Below are 22860 nucleotides of genomic sequence, written 5' to 3' on the forward strand. Positions count from 1 at the left end.
TCTTACCTGACGGGTCCTGCGGAAGCCAGGGAAGAAATCAACGCTGTGAGAGAGCACTGGCTAAGGCAACAGCAAAGCAGTGAAGAGAAGACTGTGCTGGAGCCTGAAGCAATCCCTCATGAGTCGGAGGTATGTGTCGCGATAAAGCCCAAAGCGCAAGGAACTGTGTTGTCTTGTTTTGCAGAAGCCGAGCGGTTCGGGACATCGTATAAGAAAGACGCATGCCTCATACCTTGGCAAGATGGCCGCAAAGTCGAGGAATCTGTGGATGTACACCTGGGGAGCCTATTCGCGGAGGACGGTCACGTGAGCCATCCTTGTGCAGGCTGGGACAGACATAAGGAAAATACGAAGTCACCTGACCAGGAAGGGACCTGTCTATTCGCCGCCCCACGTCGCGTGATCACGCGCAATGGACGCCGGGAACATGACGGTCAGTTTGGGTCCCTAGGTGAGGTCATTCGTTCCCTGACGGATCCGAGCTTCCTGAAAGGGAAGGGGACGGCGAGCGAAGCAGCGCCACAATTAAAAAGAAGTAAAGACGAGCGGGAAGTGACTGAATGGTCTGCTGACAAGTTAAAAGAGGCAGACCGCAGTCAGCCGCTGGAGGCTACCCGTTCCTCTTCGGACTCCATGTCCCAGAAGCCTCCACAAAGCCCAACAGAGCACATGCCAGGAGCGGATGTGCTCATTGGCTCCAGGCCGGCAGGTGAGACGAACGCGGAAGCGAAATTACCTCCGGCCGAAATAAGTAACTTTATAGACTTACGGGAGCTCGAGAAATACCTCGAGCCCGTGTATACTTTCTTTCAGGGACTGAAGGAAGTGAAAGCACGCGTGGAGGAGCTGGGAGCTACAGCCGAGGCGCCACTTAAAGGACTATTGGAATACCTGCGGCGATTAGGCAGAGAAGCCCTGGTCTCGACTGATTCGGCGGTGCAGGTGAGTGAAATCTGTGCCGTATATAATAAAGGGACACAGTGCGATCCGGCACCGCGATTAATAAGTAGCGGCTGCCAAAGCGCTGTGTGCCTGACAGTGGAGCGTGGCATGGTGACTGAGTGGTCGGGTGAAGTTCCGATCGAACCAGGACAGCGGTATGAGACGGCTTCCCGGAGCAATACGGACTTCGAGACCCCGACCTGCGTGATGAGGGAGTTGTCGCTCGTTACTGGAGGGGCGGAGAAAGTGCCAATCAAACCGGGGCAGCTGAAAAGTGCTGTTACCCGGGGCGAGGTGGTACTAATGACGCCGCCTCCTATAATGCATAGGACAACGGGCGTGCAAACAGCAAAGAGGCTCTCTCTTCTCCATAGAGAGCCTCACGCTGTGCACAAGCCCCAGAGTAAGCAGGAGATCCACAAGCTGAAACACGGGTCTCCTAACAAGACAGAGAGAAGGGCTGAGAGCAGCAAAATGGCCGTAGGACCCTCCTTGGCGGAGAAAGGGGCAGAGATGTCGCTGACGGAATTCCCGAGATGTTTCTGGTCTCGCAGAGGGAGACAACCAGGAGGACATCGTCGGTGTTACAACTGCCGTCGGCCGGGCCACGTGTGGCGAAGTTGTCCCCAGAGGACAGGGGAGCGGTGGGACAGAAGATACACTGTTCCCCCAAGGTTCGCTGGGGGGCCTAGACAACGTAGCCAAGGTCCGGCTAACGTGTCCTCCTGGAGGAGGACATCCCTCGCGGGGCTGGACGCTCCGCCCCAGTTGAAGAAAAGGACTGTTTACCCTGACCCGGAAGGGATAAGGAACTGTGGACTGATTGGATAGGAACACCTCCGGATCAGGGTGTTTAAAAGGACTGTGGGAAAGCCCAGACACTGAGCTGAGCTGGGAGGTAGGAGGGCAAAGTGTCTGGGCGAGGAGGAGAGTATTATTGAGAGTTTATTTGTGATTTATGAGTGTGGAGTGGAGGGTGCTTTGTGCACAGTATCATTATTTAATAAATAATAATTATACTTTTATCCGGTGTCTGGAGTGGTACCTGAGGGTGTTAGAGGTGGCTCCACGCCTCTACTGCTACACTGTACAGTTCACTCAGACACACAAACACACTCACTATGCATATACACACTACAGATACCGTCATTGGTTCCTCTGTGGATTGGACTGTTGAATCGGCACAATGGCTGTACATGCTGGGGTCTTTGGCACATGTTGTCCCAGTAGCATGTGAGGTGTCACCAATGGTTTACCCTGCCCCTCAAGATGGTTCTGTCTCCTTCTCCCTGTTCCATTCTCGTTTCAAGATTGTCCAGATGACAAAAGTATTTTTTATGAGATGTTCAATATGTTGAAAAAATTGCCTGTGGCCAGCATCCAGTGTAATGTTTTGTCTAAATACTCCACTCCTCTTTTTGTAGCATTATAGTTCATTATCATTTCTGGCCATGGAATCTCCTATCTCTGTGCAGATCACATTGTTCACAAAGGATGTGTCATTTGTTTAGACAAACGTGAAGGTCTTCACTGGCCTATTCTGTGTGGCCAGCAGTTGAGATGGGAGCTCTGGCTTATTTTTCCTTATTGTGCTAAGTATTGTTACCTTCATCTTGAGGAGCTCCTGTCCCAATTTGTGTAAAAGTAAAAGTTATTGCATATGGCATTGTGGCCATGCACCTTATGTCATGTCCAGGGTAACCCTCACGCCTTAATTTCTCACAGGATTTCCTCCATCTGACTTCCCTTTGTTAATGAAATGACATCCTCTGCTCTTCTGTATCTCTGTGTTTCCCCTTGAGCAAGTTATTCATAACTTTGGACTGGGTTATCATTTTTATGCAGATGATGCTTAGATCTATTTCAGTGTTAAAAGTGACATTTCATCACAGTTTTCTCAGCTCACAACTTGCCTCAGTGAAATGAAAGTAAAATTAAAACCTGAACAGAGCAAAACTCTTTAAAATGAAATTGCAACAAAACTGAACTCCTGCAAAATGGCACTAAAGTGCAACTTAAGAGAACAAGCTCCTCTTCAGCCATTCTGGGTGATGATCTCATCAGATGTTCTTTTACTGCAAAGAATCTCAGTGTCACTTTGATTCCTCCTTTTCTTATTTCACCCATATAAGCCATATTAAGAAACTTCCACCTGTGTCACCTTTCTTATGTTTGCTCATTCCTGTCCTTTTCTAATGGTGAGAATCTTGTCCCTGCTGTTATCACATCCAGCATTGATTATTGTAAGTCACTGCTGGCAGGTGCCACTTCTAATCGTATATCACAGTTCCAGCTGATTCAAAACTCAACTGCAAGAGTCCTGACACGGACCACCGACAGCGAGCACATCCCAGCCATACTGGGAAAAGCGCTATATAAATGTAATGAATTATTATTATTGTTATTATTATTATTATTATCCTGCTGCACCTTCACTGCTCCCTGTGTCTTACAGGATTGAATGTCCACTAAGGTCCTCTCATTCTGTGCCCCACACTAACCTGACTGTGGAATGACCTCCCAAAATTAATGACATCAGCTGACTCCATTCATTTGTTTTTAACTCATTTGTTTAAGAAGACATTAAACAGACCTGACATTCTGCCCCTTCTTTCAGTTTACCCCTCTATCTGTCCAGGTACTCGGGGTTTGCATTATCACAAATTATGTTATTTGTTCAAAAATTTGTTGTAGTATTATATGTTGTATTTGTCTGGATTATTGTCTTTTATTCTATTTGAATGTTTTGTATATCCTGTATTTATCTTTATTTAGTGGAGATATTTGTAGCCAATGTTATATAGGTCTTGTTGTTCTTTCTGAATTTTGGGCATAGGAAGGGTGCTAAATAAATAAATTAGGGTTATTAATAGTATTTTTTTGGTGGCTTATAATAATAAGTGACAAAAACTAGAGCAGTTCTATGTAAGGCAATTAATATATAGCATAATTCAGTGTATAACATGTATTGCCGTTTTCTTCACATACATGTTTAAAAATATTAGATTGGATAAAATGTTTATTCTAAATTGGTTTAGAACAATATTGCACGCATGCATAGTACATTATAAAAAATGTAATCACTTTTATTATTAACGTTTTACTAAAATCTAACGTGGTGCAAACATTGTAATTATATTGTATATTTCGTTTCATGAATGTAAATGAAAAACTATTTTCAAATAACACAAATCTTAACGATTTTAATTTTATCGACATGTTAAATGGTTCCCACAGACCCGAACACAACGTAAATGTTAATAGTGTATTTCACAGAAACGATCCGTATTGTTTATTTTGATGTATGACACAACGTGATGGCAGAGACCCTCCAAACTTCACAATGATGAGTATTATTTAGTTTGTTGTACTGTTTTTCCTTCTCAGTTTTATCTTTTAATTTCTGAACGGGTCCTTGACCCGACGTTACTTTCCGGGCTTTGCCGAGACCTGCCGAAACCTTCCAAAAGTTATCTTCCGATTCTCTGTCCTCAAACTGCGGTGACGTCAGTTCTGACTTGGCGAAGACTTACTTGCCGAGACCGGCCGAAACCTTCCGAAAGTAATGTTACGAAGTCAGTCCTGAAACGTCACTTCCGGGTCTACAACTGCAGGTCTACAACTGCGGGTCTGAAACTGCGGTGACGTATGGTGCTGTGGCTCTGCAAGTGGATAGTATTGGTTTAGCTAGCTTTTATTATTCTACTGTTGTTAAGAAGATACCATCTGCTTCTTCAGAATGCAGTAGTTCTGCTTGTTCTTTACCACCTCCAGGGGCTTCATGTATAATGTTGTGTGCGTAGAATTTATAGTAAAACATGGCATACGGACAAAACTAGAAATGTGATGCACAAAACCTTGTGTAAGCCAGCTTCTACACACTTCTCAATAAATTCTGGTTAGCATGAAATGTAATGCACATGCATGAGCCTGCTGCCCTACTCTGACTTCACCAAGAATTTTGCATACTTTAATATATAAATCAATATAAATAAAACCTTCCATTCAGTGTTTGGTTAAACAACAATGGCAAAAGCCCATGAAAAAAAGAATTTCAAAGAATGCGAAGTGGCGGCAAGGAAAAACGTACTATTTTTTAGCTTACACAGTGGTACAAGCAACAAAAGCATGGCAGACACTTAAGTTCAAGTTCAGAAATTCACATTGTCTGAAATAAAAAAGAAGTGGTCAGATATCACAGTTGACGTTAAAACGCGAGTCACATCCCGCCATCTGTTTATTCTGTTTCAGACAATATTACAAAAGCTGACCCCCATGCGATGGTCAGGCTGTGATGGTACTACTGCGGCAAGCTCATGTTCAGGCACTGGCTGCACATACACCTCTGCCTCGGAAACCACTGGGAGGCCATATGGCTGTGTACAGATACTGCATCTCTTCAGGTACAGGCAAGCCACGGTTGTGTGCCACATTATGCAGTACACTACATGCTTGCACAATGCAACACACGTTCTGTGCATTATAGAGCAGCACATTAATAGAGTGGAAATGCATTCTATTTACATAAGCAAATTAATTCACTGAATGTGCCTTTATAATGTAGCATCAGTGCTAAGCACCACAACAGATCAATTCTCTACTCTTTATCCTTAAAAGGACTGATTGCCTTTTGCCACACTACCTAGAAAAAACACCTGCGACTTTGCAGAGTTACCATTTTTATATGTTCCCTAGCTATATATGATGTAATGCCAGCTCATTCTTTTGGTGATTCATCCCTGGCTGATGTAACTGGTCCAAAACTGTTGCAATAGCAATGTGCGTGTAGTTGACTGCTCTTATTACATTTGGAAAATCGGATGTTGCCACAAATTGCTCTTTGATGTTTCCTAGTTCAGCCACAGTGTAAGGAGGATATCTTATCTATCTGGATGACAAGTGGATAATACCATCCCATACAGCTGGCATGGCGTGATTCTGTGATGTTTGTGAAATACCTGATCGGAGGGTGGAGTGGTGGCTCTGAGGCTAAGGATCTGCGCTGGTATCCTGAAGGTTGCCGGTTCGAATCCCCGTCACTGCCAAAAGAGATCCTACTCTGCTGGGCCCTTGAGCAAGACCCTTAACCTGTAATTGCTCCAGGGGCGCTGTACAATGGCTGACCCTGCGCTCTGACCCCAAGGGGTATGCGAAAACTAATAAATTTCTAATACGAGAAATCGAATAAGACGAAATAAAGAAGAAAAAAAAAAAATTCACTTTGAAAAGCTCCTTTGGCTAAAAACCCAAAAGTGGACATAACTTGCAAAGAAGTAGGTAGAGTACAATTCCTCAAGGTTTGCCTTTGTAAAGCTGGCACCCAGTTCAGCACACAGCTCCAGAGGATAGCTCTTGGAAATTGAAATTGACTTGGAAACCAGTCATCATCATCTATAAAAATGCACTTGCTTCTATTTCTTCCATTTGTGATGTCTTCTAACAACGCTAAATCTGCATCATAGAGATGACCCTAAAAAACAAACAAAAAACAGAAACAGTAGCACTACTTTGATACTGGGTGCCACCAGTTTGCAAAACCGAGCAGAAACATGTGTATGTAATGCAGGAGGCTTCCGTGAAAATGTGTGTGGCTTTACACCAAGTTTAGTTTTTAAACATCTTGAGTGACTGTGGAAATGGGCATATGCAACATTTTTGTGTGTACGTATCATTTATACATGAAGCCCCAGGTGAAGATAATGTAGACTTTGCCTTTTACATCTGGGAAAATCCAGTTTCCCAGCAATGTGTGTTAATATCTTAGGCTGGGTAGTAAAAGCCAGTGGGATGCAGGCATAAACTTGAAACATGCAACACAGCTAACTGCTAGTAAATAATATTCAGTAAATACTTAAATGTTGACTTTGCAGAGATAGACTGACTGACCATCAGAAAGAAAGATAGAGAAAGATTCTTTATTGTAAGTGCAAAATGGTTTGTGTTCCACTGTTTAATTCCAAGATGAAGTTCTCAAAGAAGAGAGGAACAAACTGGATTTTAAGTCTGATATTTTTGCTAAAAAGTTCTTCCAGTCAAGGTGTTCTGATGCACAACTTAAATTAAAAACACAAGCTCATCAGATTGAACGTTAAATCAACGTGTTGACTTTTATGGCACACTGTGATTTTTGTTGCACTTTATCACATTTTTAAATGTGAATACTGTAAGTTACATCCTGTTTTATAAAGGCTCACCCTTAGGAATAAAGCTGAATTTTGTTATTTGAACCTATTAGTGTTAAACTCACTTGTAACACAATTCAAATTTGACATAAAAAAGGACAAAAATACTTCCATCTTGTCATGTTGTACAGACTTCATACAAAAGATAGTGTTCTTCGAAATGTAAATCAAAACAAAAAACAAAAGTGTAACTGCAAAAGTTGCAATGAAGAACAAAAATCTTTATCAAAAATTTTAATTAAATAAAAACATAAAAATTGATTTGTGTTATATTGAGTTTGTTTGATGGGACATTGGACTGTCTAAATAACAGAGGCCATACAGATACCAAAAAGGTGTGCGGTATTAATAACCAGTAGTGAGTCTCCAGAAACCTAGGCCTATGTGTTTACTTTACTAGGACTGACCAACATTTAGAGGCATGGAGACATGCATTTGCACTGATATTCAAATATTATTGATCTCACTTGTAAATTCTATAGACATCTGGTGTCACTAGCTAACAATACAATCCAACCACTCTTGACTCCATCTCTGTTTCTCAAGTTTTCTCTAAATGCTCTAAAATGCTAAGTTGTAGGCAATAGCTCTTCTGAGCCGACTCAGTATATTTCAAGGGTGACTTCTAATTCTAAAATGTAGAAAGTAGATAAGCATTAGCAAAAATATATGGGAGAATTGATGTTTAAACCTTACTTGTGTTTCTGTGTCATAACACTTGTGCAGAACCTAAGTTCCATTTGAGTATGTGAACATTCAGGCTGCATTTAGCATTTGTATTGTGAACACTGCAGACATCGGATCACATTTCTTCGCCAATTCCATTTCAGGCATCAAAACCATTTATTATAAACATGACCATAAGCATTTGTCTACATAAATCGCCATAATGAAGTGCACAAACCCAGGTAACCAAAGTCAAAAGGTAAACAGTACACCCTGAGTTGATGAGCAACTGTTTTTGCTAAGGTTGTGTGCTTCTTTTGTTTTCAGCACAGTGATGTTTTCTTATGCTCTTCAGGGACTCGTCTGTATAGGTAGGCATAGTGCCTCATAGGGGTTTGGTAAGTGAAGCAGACTTTAGTACTTGTAGGTCAGGGTAGTGTTAGGCCCTGTTCCATTCTTTTTATATCATGTGCACTATTCTTTGTGTGTTTGAGTGTGCCAATATCTGATAACATCACACATACACTGTAAACACACACACCTTCATAAGTATATGACAAAATACATGAACAGATGAATATACAAAGAAGACTGGCTAAATTACTGGTTTGAGATGGCTATGGCTCTGGGAAAAAAACTATTGATTTGTCTGTTAGTTTTAGTTTTAATTGACCTAACGCATTTACCAGAGGGGAGTTTGGAATAAGCGATGAGCTAGGTGAGATGAGTCTGTGGTAATCCTTTTGATATGGTTAATGACACAGGATGTATACAGGTCTGCTTCAGATGGAAAATTATTTTCTCAGCAGACCTCACAACACGCTTCAGTTTAGATCTGGAGTGTGTCTTTGCTGAACCAAACTAGACAAGAATGGAAAATGTGATTACACTTTCAATTATGGCTTTGTAAAACTGAACTACGATTAGCTGGGAAATATTTAATTTTTTTAGTTGGAGTAAGAAGAACAATTGCTGCTGTGCCTTTTTAGTGATGTAAGTGGTTTTAACGACCCAGCTGAGAGTGTTTGTGATAGTTGTGCCCAAACATTTGAAGGTTTCCACCATATTGACTACAGAATCATTAATTTCTAGTGGGAGACGTTGTAACTGTTGTTAACTAAAGTCAATGACCATTTCCACTTGTTTGCTGGTTTTGAGCACTAGGATGTTGGGAGTACACCAAGACACAAAACGAGACAGCTCTTTTCTATAAGTAGTAATTAGACCAATAATGGTGTCATCAGCAAACTTAAAAGATTTTTACTGGAGGGTCAGTGGACTTTGTATCACTCATTGTATAAGTGTATAAGGAATAACATAGGGGGGGAAAGTACAGTGCCTTGAGGGGTACCTGTGCTAATATACAGACAGTCTGAGTGTTGGGGGCCCACACAACCTTATTGTTTCCGGTTTATCAGAAAACTGTAAAATCATTTACAGATGGAAGGATTCAGATCAGTCTATAGAATTTTAGTTAACAACAGTTCAGGGACAATGGTGTTAAAAGCTGAAGTCAACATAGATAGTGGATGTGTTATCCTTTTGCATAATAATATATATTTCTTTTGTATACACTTTAAGTGTAGTGATGTTGACATTTCTGTCATTTCTATCACTCTTGTTTTGGAAATAATTCATCCCCAACGCTTTTGGTCTGTCAGAAGCATTGAATGTCTGCCGTCATGTTTAGGTAATGTTGTATACTGGTAATTTGAATAAGGAATGTATGCTGAAGCACTTTAAGATAACTGATCTTTTACTAAAGGTAGGTCAGAGTTATGCAGTCTGTCCAAACTGAGGCACAGTTTGACCTATTGTCATTCAGCAAAACTGAACAGATAATGTAAAAGTCACATTCAAGATTACAGTAAGTATGATTTATAGCTTAGAATTAGTGTGCCTTCTCCAATGTGATTAAATAAATTCATACTCAATCTGGTAGTGTCTTTTGACTAACGGAAAATAATCTATCATTTTAAATGATTTTATTCATCCTGTTTACAAATTTGAATCATTGGCTGACTCTTTTCTAATAGACCCTTTTTATCAAAGAATTTTGGGTCCATCTATTATGGTGGCCGAGAAGGGCAAAACAAATTTACATTTCACAAAACAAATTTACAACCATGAAGACAAATCTACAAAAGAAATTCAAATTAACATTTCAGAAAACAAATTTACAATAGTAAGAACTATTTACAACTCCCGAAAAAAATTTAAACAAATTAACAAAACAAATTAACAGTTCTGAAAACCATTTTACAAGTGGCCCAAAACACATTTACCAGTGTGCAAATCAAACGGAAAGGGTAGGTACAATACGCAGGAAGTGCTTGTTGCTGACCTTTTGTGTCATTCAAACTGTTTTGCGAGGGAACATTGAATGGTTATGTTTTGTCTATTTTGTGGAAACCATTTTAGCCAGTGCCCACTTTTGTTATTCTTGTGGGAAATGTTTAGATTTTCTAAAAGAGGCTCCCCACACGGAAGAACCAGAGCATAGCTGACGTCTAAACCACCTGGAAATGTAAATCAAAGTACCGGTAAGTGGACTTTTAACGCTATCTAGAGCCAGCTATCCTAGGCTTTTATTATTATTATTATTAATATTATTGCTCAGTTGACGTAGTACGAGTCATTCAGAATTCCTTTCAAATAAACAACTTCTGTGCAAGTTAGGATATACACTATACAGTATATGTGTGTCATACTTAATGCAGTCATTTAATTTTTTAATTACTACCACAACATACACTGGGACTGTTAACTGTCGTAACGGTTGTAACCTAATAAAATAAAACATGATTTGGTCTCGTATTATTTTCAACATTCAGCAATTGCCAGCACATTTCAAATTACAGATGTAGTTGCGTCTTTTAGGTTCCAAAGGTTGAGCAGCAGTTGGCAAGGTCGTATCCAGCATGAGTCAAACACGTACGAAAAGAAATTTCTCACTCCAATAAAGTTCATTTCAAAAAAGTTTAGTCAAAATTTGAAAAATAAAAAATCACAAAATTTTAGAAAAAAGTTATGACACATGCAGAATAAAGGCAAAAACGGGGAAAAAAAGGCGTCCTCTCGGTCTAATTACAGTCTTAGCTTTCTCTGGTTAAAAATCATTTACTTTCTATACTTAGAGGTTGTTACTTTTCTACGGCAAACTTACATAGACTTCACTTTATTATGTCAGTACGGTTTGAACCTGTTTGCCCTCCATGCCTTAACAACTGCAAGGCAGATCATAAACTGAACTAGTCTGTAGTCAGAATGATTAGAAATACAGTAATCCCTCCTCCATCGCAGGGGTTGCGTTCCAGAGCCACCCGCGAAATAAGAAAATCCGCGAAGTAGAAACCATATGTTTATATGGTTATTTTTATATTGTCATGCTTGGGTCACAGATTTGCGCAGAAACACAGGAGGTTGTAGAGAGACAGGAACGTTATTCAAACACTGCAAACAAACATTTGTCTCTTTTTCAAAAGCTTAAACTGTGCTCCATGACAAGACAGAGATGACAGTTCAGTCTCACAATTAAAAGAATGCAAACATATCTTCCTCTTCAAAGGAGCAAATAAATCAATAGTGCTGTTTGCTTTTAAGTATGCGAAGCACCGCGGCACAAAGCTGTTGAAGGCGGCAGCTCACACCCCCTCCGTCAGGAGCAGAGAGAGAGAGGGACAGATAAAAAAATCAATACGTGCCCTTTGAGCTTTTAAGTATGCGAAGCACCGTGCAGCATACTTAAAAGCTGCACACAGAAGGTAGCAAAGTGAAGATAATCTTTCAGCATTTTTAGACGAGCGTCCGTATCGTCTAGGTGTGCGAACTGCCCCCCTGCTCACACCCCCTACGTCAGGATCACAGATAGTCAGCGCAAGAGAGAGAGAAAGAAAAGTAAGTTGGGTAGCTTCTCAGCCATCTGCCAATAGCGTCCCTTGTATGAAATCAACTGGGCAAACCAACTGAGGAAGCATGTACCAGAAATTAAAAGACCCATTGTCCTCAAAAACCCGCGAACCAGCGAAAAATCCGCGATATATATTTAAATATGCTTACATATAAAATCCGCGATGGAGTGAAGCCGCGAAGGGCGAAGCGCGATATACCGAGGGATTACTGTAATTAGAATACTGTATTCCATTTACAATTTAGCTTATAGGGCTTATAATAGAACCTCCCACTGACTATGCACTAATATATACACAAACATTTTAACATAACTAACAAAATACTAATATCAGCTTAATATAATCTAACTAACAAAGGCTTTTACAACAGATAATGGAATTGATTTTCCTAGTGTATATTTATGCAGTTTAGGAGTATTGTGAAGAAAATTTTAAGAAATTCATGATTTATGTGGTTTTTTTTTGTTGTTAAAAAACTTATAGAAGCACAAATTTGTATCTCATCTTTTAACAAGCAGTGTTACCTGTAGTGGTCATAGACTAAAGGTCACATATTACAAGTAATTATACTATACAATATTGTGGGAGTAGCTGAACTAAAATACACATCAATACATTTTATGGTTCATAAATGATTACAATTATTCTGTCCATAGTGTGTTGATATTCAATTATGTAATGTTGATATTCCATCATATAAACAGTTTATGGACTACAGAAACTTCAAATCGAAAGAAAGACAGTCCTTTAGCTGTGGGTCAAAGAGAAGACTAAAACAAGAACAGAGACAAGTTCAGGTTAGGTGGCTTAACTGTTTGTGTCATGTATACAAGACAATGGCTGCAGTAACAGTTATGGTTTAATCAGTGGGCCCATTTAGTGTTTAACTTCCTGTGCAACAAACTTATAAATATATAATTTACAGAAAATTCATTCTGTTTTCATATTTATCTAGATAAACGCAGGATTGATGGTGCCAAATAGAAGTGATTTAAAACCTGTAAGAGGGAAAACACTCCCATTACTTACAGACCCTCTGGTAGCAGCGCCTGATCTGCTGAAACTAGCTGTCCAGAAAATGAGAACATTTAACAAGGACATGGATGAAGGACCATATATACTTTTGTATCCAGATTGCTCAGAGGTGGTCAATGTGCCTGGGACAGAAAGTCTATTCGTATTGGCTGAATATAAAAAGGAAATAGGAAAAGCATATTGCATGATCTCTTTTTTATATGCCTAGAAATAGACTTTAGAAGAGGTTAGTGGATCTGATGATTTAGCACTTTTACATATTTCACAGTGCTGTGACATACTGTACATAATAATGCATAATAATGTGCTGATTTTGTTTCCTTTAACTGCAGTGGATGTTAGCTCAGAATCAGACTCTGATTCTGAAATTCTTGTTACAAGTAGGAGCATAATTGAATTCAATCAGGCTGACACTGTGGTGAGTTAACATCAAACAAATAATTTAGGAAAGCAATATACTCAATGGCCTTATTAATTATCTTAACCGGAGCTGTTCTGTGCATAATGCTTTCCAATATTTTGGTTCAACAGAGGCTAGCTACTTAGTAAGGTCTGTAGTTGATTTTGAAAATACGTTCCTTCATTGTACTTGAACAAATAGTAGGATTTACATTTTAAATGGCATTTGATATAACACATGTGAATCATATTGATTATTGTCCAGCTGGTTTATCTGTCAGAAATACTAACAACTTATCGCATACGTGGACCAAATATCTCTAAACCTAGGCCTCTAATTGTTCGCTTCGAGAGATTACAATTTAAGCTTAAAATAATGTCACTTCTCAGACAGAAACAAGAGATTATATTTGAAAATAACCACATTAATATTTTCACTGATTTCTCACCCTCAACAGCTGCTAAATGTGCCGCTTTTTAGAACATTAAACCACGGAAGAAGCAGAAAAAGAGTTAAGAAAGCTGATGCCAACACTGTTTTGAAATACGATAGGGAGTCGCACCCTGTCATGACATGGCAAGAAGATATTACCTACTGTCTGATCCGCTTACAACGATACAGGTACCATAATTATACATCCTTTTTTCATCTCTGCCACTTTCTGTTTATGTTCTAATTACAATCATACGTGTATGTGTGGAAGAAATTAAAGTTTTTTTTTTCTTTTTACTATTCTAAAGGAGACTGTTTAACATCATACCCTTGGTTTATTGTTATTGTTATTATTGCATCAGGGTTTACTATGCTTATCCTGGGCCACTTTTTAACACCATTCCCTTGGTTTATTATCTTAATATTTCAAAACTGTTGAAGATTATATTTATATATATATCTCTACTTTTTAATCCTCAAACGCCGCTACTGGTGCGCTTGTTTGGACGTGCGCTGTTTCTAGGTGTGTCAGAGGACTGGGACTTTGTGAAGTGGCATCCAGGCTCACATGGGGAGGCAAAATGGGGGGGGGGGGGGGAAAGAGAGCAACCTATATCTAATCTATCCTTTTAATCCTTATAATTATAATTACCAACGTAACAATAGGCTGCATGGCAATAACTTGTGGGAAAATTGGAAATTAAGGTTAAAGCTGTCTCACTTCCAGTTAAGATTACAAAATGACATCAGAAATTCAGAATCAATGTCTCCATGATGGGACAGTTAACTTTGTGAGCTGGAAAGTTAAAGGCCTGAATCACGAATTAAAGAGAAAGAAAGTATTCTCTCACCTAACAGGTCTAAACGCTAAAATAGTATTTTTACAGGAGACCCACTTACTACGCAAGGATCAGTTCTGGCTTCAAAAAGACTGGACTGGCCAAATGTTCCATTCTAGCTTTACAAAGAAAACTAGAGGTGCGGGAATTCTCATACATAGGACAGTCTCATTTGTAACATCAGATGTAGTATCTGATCCTGAAGGGGGATATGTGATTGTCATGGGCAATTTATTTAATTGTAAAGTGATTTTGATAAATGTTTATGCACCCAATGTCGATGATAGGGAATTCATGCAAAATGTATTTACATCCATTCCCAATTTGAACACTCATAAAATTATAATGGCTGGGTACTTTAATTGTGTTTTAAATCCACTCTTAGATAGGTCTCCTGTCACAGGGTGATGACATCTAACACTGCAAAGACAATTACACAGTTTTTAACTGACCACAACTTATCAGACCCTGGAGGTTTCTAAACACAAACTCAAGAACATATTCCTTCTACTCACCAGTGCATCATTGCTACTCAAGAATTGATTATTTCTTTATAGATAATTTCTTGCCTACGATTAAATCTTGCAAGTATGATGCTATTGTTATTTCTGACCATGCTCCTCTGATCTTGTAGCTAAAATCATTATGCCCCACATACTGATCTCGCAGATGGCGTCTTAACCCACTTCTATTAGTAGATGAGTACAAATACATCCTCAGAGGTCTCTGCAGGAATACTCTGGGAAACTCTAAAGGCTTTCTTAAGAGGACAGATTATTTCATATCTTTCCCACAGAAATAAACTAGAAACCAAGAAGGTATCAGAGCTAACCAGCAAAATTACTAAAATAGATCAAGAACATGCCAGGTGTCCAAGTGAGGCTCTTCATAGGAAAAGGCAGGCTCTGCATTCAGAGCATAACCTCTTAACAACTAAAGAAATCGAACAACTCATTTTTAAATCAAGACATCATTACTATGAACACAGAGAGAAAGCTAATGAGCTTTTAGCTCAACAAATCCACAAGCAAGAAGTTCGCAATGCAATCCCAGCAATCACCAACACGAACGGAGATAAAATCATTGACCATAAAAATATAATGCACACATTTAGAGACTACTATAAATCCTTATATTCTACTGAGTTTAAAGAAGACCACACACAACCTAATGCATTTCTGGATGCATTACAGATACCACAAATTGATACTCTTAGTGCAGGAGAATTGGATAAACGTCTGGCACTATCAGAATTACTAAATGCTATAAAGTCCCTTCAGAGTGGGAAAGAAGCAGGCCCTGATGGCTACCCTGTCGAATTTTATAAGAAATTCTCCACTCAGCTAGCTCCTCTGTTATTAGCAACATTTACAGAAGCTAGAGACAATCAAATTCTACCTAAAACTTTTTGCCAAACATTAATCACCGTCTTTCCTAAACAACATAAGGACTTATTACAATGTGCATCATACAGACCAATTTCACTTCTGAATAATGATGTTAAGATACTCTCCAAAGTCCTAGCTAGAAGAATGGAGAAAGTGCTGCCTTTGGTAATATCACAAGATCAAACAGGATTTATTAAAGGCCGACACTTAGCTTCTAATCTTCAACTCCTGTTTAATGTAATATATTCACCAACAACATCAAACACTCCAGAGATATTATTATCGTTGGATGCAGAAAAAGCATTTGATTTGATTGAATGGAACTACCTTTTCACTACGTTACAGAAATTTGGGTTTGCCCCAAACATTTGTGCATGGATCAAACTGCTGTATACCAATCCAGAAGCTTCAGTTTGTATTAACAACATTTGTTCAGACTACTTTAAACTAGAACATGGAACCAGCCAAGGATGTCCCTTGTCACCTCTGCTATTTGCAATCACCATTGAACCACTGGCAGTTCACTGTCGAAATGCTTATGAGATAAAGGGGATTATCAGAGAAGAACTTGAACAGAAAATTTCTCTATATGCAGATGATATGGTACTGTATATATCAGACCCACAAAATACTATGCCTGCAGTCTTAACAGCACTTACAGAATTTCAAAAGATCTCTGGTCTCAGAATTAATTTAAATAACAGTGTGCTCTTTCCAGTGAATTCACAAGCATACAATATTATATTGGACACCTTCCCTTTTATCATTGCAGATCAGTTTAAATACCTAGGAATAAATATCACAAGTAAACATAAAGCTCTTTTTCAACAAAATTTCGCCGTCTGTATGGAAAACATTAAGTAAGACTTGCATAGATGGTCAACCCCTCATCTCACTGTAGCTGGAAGAATTAACATTGTTAAGATGAATAGCCTTCCTAAGCTTCTATTTTTATTTCAAAACATTCCAATATACATCAATAAATATTTTTTTAAGTAATTAGATTCAACCATAACCTAATTTATCTGGAACTTAAAACATCCATGTATTCAAAGAGAGACCCTACAAAGACCTAATGCAGAAGGTGGCATGGCTCTACCCAACTTTCAGTTTTATTATTGGGCAGCAAATATACAAGCTATAAAAACCTGGACACAAATAGATGAACATACACAGGCTTGGTGCACAATAGAAATAAAATCCTGCAGTACTTCTTTATATTCCCTGCTTTGTGCCCCTATCAATGCAAGTTATCGCTGATATACTAATAACCCAATTGTGTTTCACTCACTCAGAATATGGAACCAATGTAGAAAGCATTTTAAGATGGAGAATCTTTTATCTGTGGTACCTCTGCATGAGAACCACCTTTTTCAACCCTCACAAACATATGCAGTTTTTAATAACTGGAAAACATTTGAGTTTAAATTGCTTAGAGATCTTTATATAGACAACATCTTTGCATCCTATGAACAATTACATTCCACTTTTCAGCAACACATTTCTTTTACTATCTTCAAATTAGAAACTTTGTTAAACAGAACCTGCCCGATTTTCCTCATCTCCCACCTTCCTGTATGCTGGAAAAAATATTGCTCGGTTTTGAGGACTCAGACAGCATTTCTTTTCTTTCAAAGATCCAAGAGGAGAATGGGAAAAGGATCTCTCACTCAACATATCAGAAAAGGAGTGGAAGGTAGCAATGCAGAGAATTCACTCAAGCTCCATATGCGCAAAGCATAAAATTATTCAACTCAAAATTATATATCGAGCACATCTGTCTCGTTTAAAATTGTCCAAAATGTTTCCAGGGCTAGATCCAACCTGCGAACGCTGCAATCAAGCTCCAGTCTCACAGGGTCACATGTTTTGGGCCTGCACCAAATTAACATCATTCTGGACAAAAATTTTTAAGTGCCTTTCAGACAGCCTTGGTGTCACTATCCCTCCTAACCTATTAACAGCTGTATTTGGTGTTCTTCCAGATGGGTTTAAAGTGGAGAAGGACAAACAAACGGTGATTGCCTTCACTACACTATTGGCAAGCAGTCTTATTTTGCTAAACTGGAAGAATCCTAACTCTCCTCTTTTAAGTCAGTGGGTAACTGATGTTTTAAATTATTTGAAATTGGAAAAAATTAAATTCTCACATAGAGGATCTGTGCAGAACTTTTTCAAAACCTGACAAGATCTAATCAATAATATTTTAGAATAAGTTCATAAAGCACTGAGGAAACAGATTCTCTTCCCGTTTCTTTTTCTTCTCCATTTATCTTTATCTGCCTATTAAACTCATCAAAATATTTATTTTTACTAGCTTTTAAGTTTTACTCCGTTGCCCATGCTCTCTTTCTCAGGGGTGGGGGTTGATTTGTATGGAATGATTACAATAAAATCAATAAAATTAAAAAAAAAAGAAAGAAATACTAACAACTTGCCATGTTTCACCAGGCAACATTTCATTGATAAGTATTTATGTAGTAAGAGAAGAATAATATAGCTGTATAAAATTATTCAGAATTTTATGCTCTTTCCCTCAGGTTTTTGAAGCCTATAACCAAAGTACACCCAAACACAAACTAGAAGATGTAGTGTAAGTACTAATTTGCAAATTTAAGTAACCTGTAAGCTGGTAATGTGATCAAATCACATGTTTGGGACATACCATTGAGTTTATGTTGAGACCAGAGTTTTTGCTCTAAATATATGAAGTTGTAAATGATGTAAGAATATTGTGAAATACAGCAAAATTATCTAGATATTATAACTTACCATAATTTTAAATTTCCTTTTTAACTTCATGATACTTTGTTGCACTAAAGTAGTAATTTTAACGTTTCAGAGATGCATCCAGACATTCATCAGCAATTCAAGCTGGACAGGTATTGAACCAAATGTTACCTTATAATATTTTATTTCTTTCAGTTTTGTTTTGTGTTGGACATTTAAGTTCCCCATATCACTTTATTTTACAGATAGTAATATCTGATACTGAGGATACTCTGGATCTACCTGAATATAATGTGACTAAGTCCACCTACTACAGGTAAGCAAAAAAATTGGCAAAATGTGACTATTCCCTTGGTAGATGTTTTTAGATTAGATGATAAATAAACTGGTAAGTTGTTTCTAAAATATCTGTAGAATGGTTAACTTACAAAAAATACTTCAGGGATATACTTAGGTTGGAAATTACTTAAGAAGAATGTTTTAGTGCAAAATGGGTGGAGTTGTCTTTTAACATAGGAATGGTAAATTCTTTACAGTAAATATACAAACCTTTATGAACCATGTGTTGAAGAAGAGGATGAAGAGCCAGTTCCTTTAAATTTGGGGAATTTATCAGACACAACCATGTAAGCTAGCAATTATTGACAATAGCAATAGGTTTTCTCTGTGCACTTAATGATAAAAGATTGAATTACTTCTGTGACAATATGTGAAAGAAGCTCTTTACTGCACATCAGTGTTGTGCAAAAAAATAGAAAACTGTGTACTGTCTGGCATTTCACAAACATAACTCAGTCTTGTGTAATTCTAGAGAGGAGGTAAACATTACACTACCTGATATCACTGCAAACCTGTCACATCATATTGATCATGGAAGAGTTAGCCGGTTCAACATTGCAAGGTCAAATGTTTCGAATGAAGCAGTCCGAGGTTTCAAGCATGCAACGTATTCAGAAACCTGTGATACGCTGGTCAGATTTACTGATGATGCTGGTGTTTTTGAGGATGGAATTGATACAGGTGGACCAAGATGAGAGTTTCTAACTCTACTAATGAACCATCTTAAAGACCAACCAATTTTTGATGGACCAACAGGATGTTACTTAGTCTACAACACAAATGGTATGTACACATAGTTTTAAGATGTGTGACTTGTAATTATGTATCACATCACTTATTTATTTATATATCACATCACTTATTTAGCAACAACATGCTTAGGTTTATCTTGATTTTAATGTATCATGAACCATATTTGAATGTTTCCAAAAGTAGTTGCTAAATACAGTATGTGTGGAGCAGTAGAAATAACATAAAAAGCAATTTGGAATTGTGGTTCAAATTGTAAGTCACCCAAAATTCTAAAATATGAATGATTTTCATTCACAGCTCTCAGGGAGAATGAGTACTTCGTGGCAGGAAAGATGATTGCGGTATCAGTTGTGCATGGAGGTCCAGGTCTACATTTCTTCTCGGAAGATCTTGTACTGTATTTTGCAGGCCAGCCTTCATTCAAAGCAACAGTGAATGATATAACTGAAGAAGAAATAAAGAAAGCTTTGTGAGAGGAAGGAAAAGCATAATGCTATAGTAGGGCAGGGTTTATTTATTAGTTTCTGCAATGCTTTGAGAAAATCATTACTTCCTTGATAACATACACAGAGTAATGCATTTATTGTTCTGTGATTGGACAAGATATAGGGTTAAACTAGATAAGTAACGGAACAGAAATTTATGAGATAACTGTGTATACTGTATATGCCCCTTTTTTGTGTTTTAGAGCGACTGTGCTGCTTCTGTTGAAGCTTTACAAGAATGTATTTTAAGACACAGCACAATGTTACAGACAGCTGGTTGTCCGAGATATGTGGCTACTCTTGAAGAAAAGAGAACAATTGTGTCAGACTACCTCTGATGGTATATTATCGACCGTAACTCATGTGTAATTGACAGGTACCATCATATCCTAGTCTTACAGTTTTTGTAAGTTACATTGCCATGTTCAAAGCAAACATGATGTCAGTCTCGATTCAGTTGTTAACAAGCAACTTACAACTACTTCATTATTAGTAAAGGACAGTTCCAATAATTTTCAACATATATTATTTCAAAAAGGGTTTCTGGTGATAAGTCAGGGTCAAAAATGTTTTAGTCAATAGTGATTTTAGGTAAACATCCTGGTCCTTTTCCAGTTTCCCGTCTCAACAGTAGTACATGGGGGCAGGCATGCTGTTCAAACCTTCAAACCATCTAAAATAAGTGATCTAAAACCAGAACATCAGAAAGGCTTTAAAAGCATACCCCATTGACTCATGTTTAAAGGGAAAATGCAAAAGCAACACTAAGTTTCTCTAATATGACCCGATACACTAAAAAACATTTTTGACTCTGTCAGCAGCAGAAAAATCTTAAAACCTTAGATGCTGAAAATTACTGGAGTAATCATGTTTTTAATATACTGTCCATACACATGCACTGTGATTATCACTATATAGCAGTGTAACAATATATTTTGTACTTTTTAGATTTAAAAATGGTCTTTCAGTTCTTCAGTTTTTGACTGCACTGCAGCAGCATCCAACTGTCCTGTGCCACTCAGAAAAGAAGGTCACTGCTCTTGAACTTGAGGGACTTTTCAAACCTGACCTCAGTCCATCAGGGAGCAACAGGAGACTCAGAGAAGGACAAACATTAGACTACTGGGTTGACTATCTCCTTGATTGTGAAGGTTTGCAAAATAGATTGCATAAGTATTTATTTATTTTACAAGTAGTTAAAAATAATACTTAACAATATGCCAAGATGTGCATGAACAATTCTGTTTCCTTACAGAAGGTCAGGCTGCTGTTTGCGTGAAAGATGTTTTTATGTTTGCAACTGGACTAACTTCACTTCCCCCGTCTGGACTGGAACTGCTGCCGAGGATTGAATTCCTGGATGATTCACCGTTCCCAATGGCAAACACATGTTCAAACACAATGAAATTACCACTGCAGGATTTATACAGTGTGTTTAAATCACATATGGATTTTGTAGTTCAGAATTCTCCAGGATTTGGCTGTTTTTAAATCAGGTGTGATTGGGTCCACTAGATGTGATTAGGTGTGTGCCTTAAATCACTGCAGCTAGAGAACTCGTATCCATCTGCACTGGTGGACACACTTTTGCACTATTATTATTTAATTTTGTAATATAACTCTGCTGCATTTGTATATTTGAGATTTTGAAGAAACCACATGTTTGATTACTGTTTATTTAAGCTACAACTGAAGATGTTTTAATGTGTTCTTGTTTATATTATGTTACATTTGGACAGTTTCATCAAATGCTGAGATCTGAAAGAGAGATTTCCTGGTAATAAAGTCAAATCAAGAGTACTTGAAATTAAACATTTATTTTTGATACTTAAATAATAGTGTAATAAATATTTTATATTTTGCCTTTTACTACACTTTATTTCATTTCACACTTTATTTACAATAATTTGGGCAGATGTGGAAGTTTTTCCAGTAAAATGTAAAATTCATAGACAGTACAAGTTACTCTTCACACGCTTGAGACACTATTTCATTAATGTGTACATTATTAGATCTGTAGTACACAGAACAAATTATAATCAAGCAATTTATTTAAGTCGTATGTACAGTTCTGATGCAGACTCCCAGTTCTCTGGCTTCTGTAGGTGACTTTGCTCCATAACAAAGTCCAAGTACTCCTGCATGTTCAGGTCACCACATGAATGCATTGGCTGATTTGATTCAGGGAAAGTATCCAGTTCTGTACATTCAATCCTAAATCCACAGTCTCTGGAGCCAAATCTAGATTGAGAAATGGATCTGAGTAATAGCATTTATTTACATTTAAGCTACAAAGAAAACAAAAAAGTTACTGGGAACTGATAATCCCTTACCTGTGTGGTAAGTAGTACAGTTCATTGGGCACTCCTCCAGGACATGACGCGGTTGTAGAAGGGCAAATCCGGTGACTGTTCCACAGAGTCATGCATTCATCCAGGTCCTTCTGTATGACATCCTTGAAGCAAAATCTTAGCAAGCACTGATGTTCACGACTTCCATTAAAGTGTCCTGCATCTCTGAGGTCTGCAAATAACTCCATCCAGAATTAAGACCTATATAAATAACTGGGTTAAACTTCATATTAATTCTGCCATTTGCTTAAGCATACCAATTTATTTACACTTGTGGATCAAGAGTTGATATCAAGATAAAATTATAAATAAAATTTAAAAAAAAAAAAGAAAGAAATGATACCAAGATAAAGAAAACAAATGTTTACAAGGGACTAGTGTTGGGATACATTACTTTTAAAATTAAC

At 38.0% G+C, this 22860-nt stretch overlaps 1 pseudogene; it reads left to right on the forward strand.

Annotated features, from left to right (window-relative positions):
* Positions 1-12408: 12408 nt before the first annotated feature.
* On the forward strand, positions 12409-21959 carry LOC127528246 (G2/M phase-specific E3 ubiquitin-protein ligase-like; annotated as a pseudogene).
* The last annotated feature ends 901 nt before the right edge of the window (positions 21960-22860 follow it).

Source organism: Erpetoichthys calabaricus, chromosome 1 (assembly GCF_900747795.2).
Source record: "Erpetoichthys calabaricus chromosome 1, fErpCal1.3, whole genome shotgun sequence".
Lineage (NCBI taxonomy): Eukaryota > Metazoa > Chordata > Cladistia > Polypteriformes > Polypteridae > Erpetoichthys > Erpetoichthys calabaricus.